Below are 10,079 nucleotides of genomic sequence, written 5' to 3'. Positions count from 1 at the left end.
TGCAGGTGCAAAGGGACATCTAAGGGGATCCTTCTCCATACCCAGATACCTTATTAGTGCTGAGGGGAGTTCCTTTGAAGGTGTGTTCTCAGCACCAATCAGCTGACCAGCACTGAGAGCAACCCCACTGACTAGGGAGTTCCCCATGACGAATTTTGTAATGCAACCAGTCCAGTCAGATATTTACCTGCTCCACACCTGATGTCACATATAGCATCAGGTGCTGGGCAGGTAGGTGCAGCTGGGGGAATTATTAGGCCTGCAGGTCAGAGGCTCCCCCCACCCTACTGCTCTGGGCACTCTCACATGAAGGTTGCAACCTTCCCCTAGTGTCTGGTATCTCCCTCGTGTCTTCTCTTGTACTTGCAGGTTCCACTAAGCTATTATGGCTAATAGACCTGTCCTCCTTGCATTTGTCTATTCTTCCCCGCAGCCATAATTTGATAGAAACCGACATGAATGTTAATAGAAATAATTTATGTGTTACAGAATTAGCCTGATGGTCAGAGTTGTAACAATGACAGGAAATTCAATTACTGTTATGATGTCTTGGAGGAGTAGCTGTTTACCTCAGTTTCCTCACCCATGATAAATTACTTCAGCATCAACTTTATGGGTGGAAGTTCTGGAACGAGATGAATACCATGTAAAATATCTACGTTACCTTTGGTTAAATTCTGCAGCTGTTGTAAGTGCAAAAGATAGACAGGATAAACGGTTGCATGCGCTCCCTCCCCTAAATTGAAGTCGGAAGGATGAGATCTCCTCCCCTGCTGCCACTTCACACCAATTTTAAAAACAGAGTATAATGATTCAGAAAATTCACCTCACTAACATCTGTGTCATCAGAAGAGATTCAGATGTAGGGAAGGGAATAAGGCTGTGGCAGAGAGCATTTTACTTGTGGGATTGCTGAAGGTAGGCTGACAGAGAGGAAGTGGCTGAAGGGTTCTTTAAAGTATGTGACGCTGATCAACTCTTGTGGTGTGCATGTGGGCCACAAGACCTCTTGCAATTGTCATGTTGAAGGTGCAGTTCAGTGTGTGCAACAGAAACTCTTGACTTCTGGAAAGATTTATCATGGAATGCTAAAAGCTGCAGAGCAGAAGTAGCAAGGCTTTTTCAGCCCAAGGTCTGCACTCCCTTCTGGTCAGTCTTCTGGGCAGAGCCGTCTTTAGCATAAGCGCTGCAAAGATCCACCCATCACCCCCCATCCAGAGATGAAACAAGCCCACGGCTCCACCGGTGACTCCGACCACCGGTTATTTCTCTCGTGCGCTCCTTCTACTGTTGCAGCCTCGGGCTGGAGGCTCCTTCGCCAAGCCAACCCGCCTCCAGAGCCACTTGCCGCGGGAAGTTTCCAGGGTTATAATTAATTTGCAATTAAAGCGCGGTTAAGAGAGGAGGCGTGGAACAGTGGTGAGGCTCCCCCCCCCAAAAAAATCTCCAAACAAAACAGGTGTGGGTTAGCCCTCCCTTGGTCCCATATTTCTTTTCTTAGCTGGTTGGAAATGGTTCGCGGGATGATTTTTCTTTCAATCCCACAAACTTCAGCAGAAAAGCAGAGAGCGCCATCGCTGGCGCGGCATGTCTTTGGTAAATGAGTGCACAAAGTCGAAAGTCCTTTAGTGAAACAGTAGGTATGCATTTTGGTAATACCTAGGTATTATATGTATTTTGTTTTTCTGACTTGATCAAAATTATTTCATAACAGGTAGAGCTTAGGCGTCTTCAGCGGCGGGCGCCTGGCACCCCCCAGAATTTGGTGTCCCGCACCCCTTGCACCCCCAGGTAAAGACGGCACTGCTTCTGGGGGGCCACAGGCCAGTGTTGGGCTGGGCCAGAGGGCAAAAGTGGGTGAAGCAATAAATGCAAATTTTGCCGTTCTGCATCAGGCTAGGTTCTATGCATACACCTCTATTTTTCATTCAGGGTTCAAGGACGCATCCAGGGAAAACCAAGGAGGTTGTGAAGCAGGGCTAGCAAGGGGTGTAACCAATGGAGAGTCCCAAGGGCCAGAGTGACTTTCTCATGCTCTGGGTCAGTGATGGATCCGGCCCACTTATGGTTTAACAGTCACTCTCTTCCTATGAAACTCTGGGAATTGTAGCTCTGTGAGGGGAATCAAGCTCTCCTAGCAACTCTCAGCACCCGTAAACAAACTACAGTTCCCAGGATTCCTTTGGGAGAAGTCCGGACTGTTTAAGTGGTATCATAGTGCTTCAAATGTCTAGTGTGGATGTGGTCTTGGCTTTTCTCCCTCTCTTTCTTCCCCTCTCTCTTTCCCCTTTTGTCTCCTTCCCCAGTGGGGAGAGACTGCTCTTGCCAGAGGTCAGAACTGATCACTTGCAGAGAACAGCATGTAATCGTAGGGCCACAGGTTTCCCACTCCTGATATAGAGCCTGGCAAACTGTGGCAGTATAACTTCTGTCTTCTGGGCTGCAGCCCAACAAGTCAGAGCTTGCAAGTTACCCAGCCCTAGCCTAAAGGGAGCGACACAACGAGACAAGTGGGCTTTCGGGTCTTGTAGCACCTTCAAGGCTAACAAATTTATAGACCAGGGTGTATCAGATGCTAATCCATTTAACATATTACTGGATTCTGCTTTGTTTGCTGCAGCGTATGAACACTGCAGTCCTATCTTATGTCTGTTCGGAAGTTCTGTTGATTCCAGTGGGACTTTCTCTCAGGAGTCCTCATAAGGGATCTGTTCCTGAAGGAAGAACTGTGAGGGGAGAGACTCCATCAGGCAAGGCCTCCTTCCACCTGCCTTGCTCTACCCTCTAGTCCCTGCTTCTCAATGTATATTGTATTATTTTATGTACTGTGGCTTGCTGTTGTTTTATTGATTATAGTTTAGATATTATTTATTGTAACTGTTGAGTGGATTTCTGTTTAACTTTTATATGTTGATATTGTTGTTGTTGTTTAGTCATTTAGTCGTGTCCGACTCTTCGTGACCCCATGGACCAGAGCATGCCAGGCACTCCTGTCTTCCACTGCCTCCCGCAGTTTGGTCAAACTCATGCTGGTAGCTTCGTGAACACTGTCCAACCATCTCGTCCTCCGTTGTCCCCTTCTCCTTGTGCCCTCCATCTTTCCCAACATCGGGGTCTTTTCCACGGAGTCTTCTCTTCTCGTGAGGTGGCCAAAGTACTGGAGCCTCAGCTTCAGGATCTGTCCTTCCAGTGAGCACTCAGGGCTGATTTCCTTAAGAATGGAGAGGTTTGATCTTCTTGCAGTCCATGGGACTCTCAAGAATCTCCTTAGTTTATGCTATTCTAATGATTGTTGAATGTTACTTTTTTGATGTAGGTTGCCTATTTTAAAGTTATGTTTTATTATCACATTTTTGTATTGCATTAGTTTGTTATAAGATGTACATTTTTTGTTTCTTCGGCTTGTAAACCGCCTTGAGTATTGTAAGATAGGGAGACGGTATACAAATTAAAAATGATGATGATGATGATTGGGATTAGGATTGCAGCTACCCCTCTGACTATCATTTCTTAGTCTTGAACCACCCTCTGATGCTCAGAGCTTTTGTCATCTGTTAAGCTCTCTCCCAAGCCAATTGCAACTGAGGACTGATTTTTGCCATTCTAGCCATGTGCAATTCTAGCCAGGTCTACTCAGAAATAAGCTCTACTGAGTTCCTTGGGACTTACTCCCAGGTAAGTGTATCGAGTCGCAGTCTCAGGCAGCCACTAATCTTTTCTTTGTGTGGGAAGAGCCATACACCTTTATTCAACAAAGCTTCAACATAATATTAGCCTTTGGCATCTCAGGATTAGCATTCCCAATGAGAGAGGAAATAATTAAAGTCTCTGTGGGTTGGAGGAGCTCTCCCTGGGAGATGGATCTCCTCAGAACTTTTCTTGGACTCAGCAAGTTTCCTTTCTGAATGGGACTGGAGGTATATAAAAGCTTAAACCCGTGAGTGACCTCTGTTAGCTTCTACGCCATAGACGTCTGCATATAGGATCTGAATAGGACCCTACGTGTTTATTATTACAGAATGTTTTCATTACATCGACTGCCACTAAAGTAGACTTTAATTTCCTCGAGACAAAGATCCCTGGGTCTCTCTTTGGGGAATATATAAAATAGTTTGAAAGGAAGGCAATTAACTAAGCCATTAAATGTGCGGCTTTTTAGTTTTACGCGCACTTCACAAAAGGGAAAGGATAATTTATGGGCGGGTAATCGGATTTTGTACTTTGCCGAACATTTGTATTTTATGTCGGGTGAAGACGAACTTTTATTTCTGACAGCCTCCCTACCCGAAAATGGTACCTTGGAGAATAGCTGCTGAGTGATTCAGTGTGATCAACCCAAAAAGGTGAGCTAACCTGAAATAGCTTTAGTGCAAAAGCCATGGGAGGCGTGTAGCTTTTCTCCAGATAAAAGAGAAGTCAGTATACTTGGGGGAGAGTCCCCGCATAGTTTTCACCTCAGCAGGAGAGCATTTGCAAAGATTCCCATGGTGTTAAAGAAATATTGCATTGGAAACCTGTCATCTCTGTTCATTTTCCATGGAGATTTGATAAATACTTGACTCCTACCGCATCACCATCGACAGGATTGTTCCGGAAAAGGCCGCACTGAGACCAAACAAAGCATTCTTTAATGCATGTAGAAGAAGAAGAAGAGTTTGGATTTGATATCCCGCCTTTCACTCCCCTTTAGGAATCTCAAAGTGGCTAACATTCTCCTTTCCCTTCCTCCCCCACAACAAACACTCTGTGAGGTGAGTGGGGCTGAGAGACTTCAGAGAAGCGTGACTGGCCCAAGGTCACCCAGCAGCTGCATGTGGAGGAGCGGAGATCCACCGGAACCACAGAAATGCAAACAAAATCCTAACTTCTATTCGTTTGGGATCAGGAGAGAGATCTTGGGACCTAGTACTTTAATTACTGTGATAGGGGAAAGCTCAGGCTCTCCAGGTCTCTGTATCTGGCTCTTGGGAATCTCCTAAGGTCACATCTACTCCACAGCCATACTCCCTACAAGCCTTGCTTTGCCTCCTCCTTTATTGAAATTTATAAAATTATACATGGCATGGAGAAAGTGGACAGAGAAAACCCAAGGGATGGCTCAGTTGGTAGAGCACGAGCCTTTTAATCTGAGGGTCATGGGTTCGAACCCTACCTTGAGCAAAGAAGAAGAAGAAGAGTTTGGATTTGATATCCCGCTTTATCACTACCCGAAGGAGTCTCAAAGCGGCTAACATTCTCCTTTCCCTTCCTCCCCCACAACAAACACTCTGTGAGGTGAGTGGGGCTGGGAGACTTCAAAGAAGTGTGACTGGGGGTTGGATTGGATGACTATTATTATTATTATTATTATTATTATTATTATTATTATTATTATTATTTTATTGATACCCCGCCCTTCCCGGTTCAAAAACCGGGCTCAGGGCAGCGAACAACAAATTTAATACACTTAATTATAAAAGCAGCATAAAATACAGTATAAAAACATGAATAACAATAAAATTCAAAAATCAATTTAGGGGAAATAAGCATTAGATAATCCCCAGGGTTAGCTGGCTGAATTGGTCCTACTTGGGCCAGCGAGGAGTCCAGGGGAGAATTAGCTGTGGGGTCTCAGAGCGGGTGATCTTCATAAAAGGGGAGGGGGAGGAAAGGGAAGGGAAATGAAAGATCAGACTGAATTCAAATTAAAGGGCAGGGTACCTTCCAATTCTATGGTTCTGTTTTGTAAATTCACACTTAGTTAAATTTAGTTAAACTGTGGAACTCCCACAGGACGCAGTGGTGGCCCCCAACATGGATTATTTTAAAAGGGGATTACACAAATTCATGGAGGAGAGGGCTATTGATGGGTGCTAGCCATGATGGCTACGCTCCACCTCCACTGTTGGAGACAGTACAGTGGTACCTTGGTTCTTGAACTTAATCCATTCCAGAAGTCCGTTCGACTCCCGAAACCACTTGAAAACCAAGGCGCAGCTTCCGATTGGCTGCAGGAGCTTCCTGCACTCAAGCGGAAGCCACGTCAGACATTCAGCTTCCGAAAAATGTTTGCAAACCGGAACACTCACTTCCAAGTTTGCGGCATTCAGGAGCCAATTGGTTTGGCAACTAAGCCATTCTAGAACCATGGTACCACTGTAATGCTTCTGAATACTTGTTGCTGGAAAGCCTCTCCCCCTTCCAGAGGGGAGGAGTTGTGAGCGGGAGCTGTTTCCCGCGTTGGCAGGGGGGCGTTCCGGCCCCTGCTCAGCTGTCCCGGCTGCGCACCGCACCCCCTAGCAGCCAGCCAATCTGGCGGAGGCTCGGGTGGGGTTAGTCGCTCAAATGAGGCCGCGGCAACACTGCCCTCTCACAGCGCTGCTGGTTTTCGTCGGATCACCCACCCTCCCTCCCTTTAGTTCTTTGCTTTGTTCTTGACCTTGCTATGGACCTATGGTTGGCCGCCTTGGTTGGCCAAGGGGCCTGGTAGGATTTTTTATCCAACTGGCAAATTGGCACCGGCCACTTGGTTTTCGCTTACCTCGTAGCAAATCGTCACAACTTTTTAGGTATTGGCGGTTAGGCATTGGAATATGTTTGTGTATTGGAGGGCAGGGTGTGGCCATCGCCTACCCCTCCACTTGATGGGCATTCCGTTAAAGCAGCCTTTCTCAACCTGTGTGTCCCCAGATGTTGTTGAACTACAACTCCCATCACCCCTAGCTAGCAAGGCCAGAGCTCAGGGATGATGGGAGTTGTAGTCCAACAACATCTGGGGACCCACAGGTTGAGAACAGCTGCGTCAAAGAAATCCAGTGGTCGTGGATCCTGTCCGACGCCCTTGCTGGGGGCTAGGGCCATGGCACGACCCCCGGTGACATCAGGAGGAGCTTTCAGTTGTATTTGCATCAACAGGCTCCTCCTACTGGTAGTTAACCCTTGTTAGACTCACCCCTCCCTGAGGGGGCGGAGTCACGCTCTGTTGTTTTATCCAGTGCCTAAGCCAATACCTCTCACATGCCATAGTCAATAAAGTTGTGGCCTTTTTTAGCCCATTAACCTAATATACTGTGTCCATGTGTCTTTCTTATCCTTAAGCGGATGGCGGGTCCTGGAATCACAAACCTCAGGAAGGGAGAGGGCTCTGGTGCTCAAAGCCTGCGTAAGGGTTTCCCATAGACATCTGCTTGGCCACTGTGGGAATAGCATCCTGTTCCAGATGAGCCATTGTCCCCATCCAACAGGCTCTTCTTATGTTCTTAACAGTTCTGCTGTCTTTTCCTCTCGGAAAATGGCCCTGTAGCAGCGCTGGTGCATGTTCCGATGTGTGCGCCGTCCCAACCATGCAATAGCTCATCATAAAACTAAAATACAACTCCAATTTTCATTTACATCCCCATAAATAACAGGCAAAGCTAGATGGACCCCAGCAAACAGGAAGAATATATTTTAGCCTTCATCCCTTAGGCAAGAATTCAATATTATCAAACCTCCCCAAAGGCTGCAACGCCAGGAATATGTTGATAGCACTAAAAGTCTACATCTTGTAAAGCCAGTTGGAAGTCAGTTTAAAATACTCCTATTACCTTGGACCAGAGCCAGACTGGGAAACTGAGGGCTGAATAGCTTCCCAACAGAAAGCATTGCAGTCTGGGAATGATAAATTGCAAATCTTTTAAAAGTTAAACGCTCGGCCGGACGCTTTGCATGTTAATCCGTAAGTAAGGTCCCCTGAAATTAATGGGACGTGTTGCCATGTAAGTGTACATAGAGCTGAAGTCTTGATTAAGTGTTTTCCCATGGTAAGCCTGCTGCCTAAAGCTAGTCGCTCTGTGAAATAAAAGCTTGGTTTTGAGATTGCAAACAGGCACAAAACTGCCACAAGCTAGCAACGTTCTATTTTGCAAAAGTCATTAAGGCAACTTTCACTCCGAGATGTCGCGTGTCGACTTGCTGCCCACAGTGATTTTCTTTTCTTTTTTCTTTTTTGCATCTGAGTTATAAACCTCTCTGAAAAATGGAAGTGCTGACACGGTCTGAACTCCAGTTTCCTGAAAGTGATGCTTATAATATTATTCTGGGAGTCTAATAAGTCCCATTGTGAAAGTAATTTGTCAGTCTAACCCTACTGGCAAATTTGTAAAAGGTCAGCACAGACTATTTGTCAAAGTGAAATACATCAGCTGTTTCATGTTCTGCTTCCAAGATTCGAGTCATCATACCATATTAGGAATTCTCTTTCTTTCTTTCTTTCTTTCTTTCTTTCTTTCTTTCAGGAAAACTGGCTTTTTTCATGGTACAGATGGAGGGAAAGGACCTAATCTGCCCGAAATTGTTTCACTATTTGTTCTAATTCTGCTGGACTGAGTTTTGGAAAAGAAATTTTACTTTCAGATTGAGAGCTCTTTGCAAAACTTGGGGGGGGCCACTAGGGGCACATCAGAAGATGGCTGACAATAACATCTCTCCGACCCACACGAGGTAATTAAGAGGCTGTGATGGGAGTAAACAGCCTCCCGGCCCCCCCAAGCGTGTGTGTGGGGGGACTGCCCTTGCCTGCTGTGCCCTATACCACCCCCGAATTTGAGGGGGTGGGGGCACTAGGCAGAAAGCCCTTGTGCGGATTTCGGCGCTCCTGGATGCTGTCTCTGATTCGCGCCTCTAGCTGCGAAACAAAAGAAACAATTAGGAGGAAGCTAATGCACATATTTCAAGGAAGAATGGGGAGTAAAGACTGCTAACTGAAGAGATCTCTGAGAAACAAGACGGGTCAGAGGAACAGGAATAAATCATGAGAAGACACACCAAGGCTCGGTATGTTCGGCAACGGGACTGGGGGAAAAAAACTTTCCTTTCTTTTCTCTATGTGATTAACCAAGAATCCCCCCCCCACAAGTCACAAGTCAGAAATGCCGTTTAAAGGACTTAAGCTGAGGATTTAAGACTGTGTGGAGATAATTTTCTAACCAAAGCATATTTTAAGGAGATCGTGGAAAGTATAAGAGTTTTGGAATGACGCAGCAAAAAATAGCGTCGCCATTTTGGCAAGTTCTGTCGAAAGACTTATGTCTGGGAGGAGGAATAGGTCTGTTTTCATATTGTGGGTGAGCCTCCTCAGAGGGACTAAAGAAGGCGACAGATTTGCGAGACTAATGATGGAAAGAGTGCTTTTATTTATGAAAGTGATGATATATATGGAAACCATCTCGACATGATGATTGGACGAACGGAAAAATTCACACAGGATTATAACTGGAGTTTATCTGCTTAAGGAGATTATCAGAAGAGATCATAAAGAAAAAAAGAAAAATATACAAACAAGATGAGATGTGGGAACAGCAAGATAGGACTGGATAGAATTATGAACATTATTTGGACAGATTTGTGGATATTAACGCAGCAGCAAGAAGATGATTGGAATCCCCTTCGGAACTTGAAATATGTTCCCCCCAACAACAACAAAAATTTAAAATTCGGCTTTGTAATTCGGAATTTATGTGATGTGATTTGATTTGATTTGATTGGTCGGTTAATAAAAAATATTTTTTTAAAAAAGAGAGCTCTTTGCAAAACTTCAGTCCAGAATGGATTGCCTGCTCTTTTGATATATGCAGTTGTACCTTGGATCCCAAATGCCTTGGTACTCAGACGTTTGGCTTCTGAACGCCGCAAACCCAGAAGTGAGTGTTCCGGTTTCCAAACGTTCTTTGGAACCTGAACGTCCAACAGGGCTTCCACAGCTTCTGATTGGCTGCAGGAGCTTCCTGCAGCCAATCAGAAGCTGCGCTTTGGTTTCCAAACGTTTTGGAAGTCGAACGGACTTCCGGAATGGATTCTGTTCGACTTCCAAGGTACGACTGTACATACAGAGGCTGCCTATTAGTCACTGAGCCAGTTTTAAAGCCCTGAAAAAGTCTGGACCAGATTACTCAGCAAGATGTCCCCACACCCACTACTCACTGACCTGTAAGTGAATTATGATCAGCAGAAGGAATCAGGCTGTTTTTACCGCTGATTATTAGTCAACGCATAAGCAAGCTTTTTCAGTGGTGGAAACAGCATATTGAAATACCCTCCCCACCAAAATACAAGCGACCTTA

Source organism: Podarcis pityusensis, assembly GCF_964106645.2.
Source record: "Podarcis pityusensis genome assembly, chromosome: 7".
Taxonomy (NCBI): Eukaryota; Metazoa; Chordata; class Lepidosauria; order Squamata; family Lacertidae; genus Podarcis; species Podarcis pityusensis.
This window is presented reverse-complemented; position numbering follows the sequence as displayed.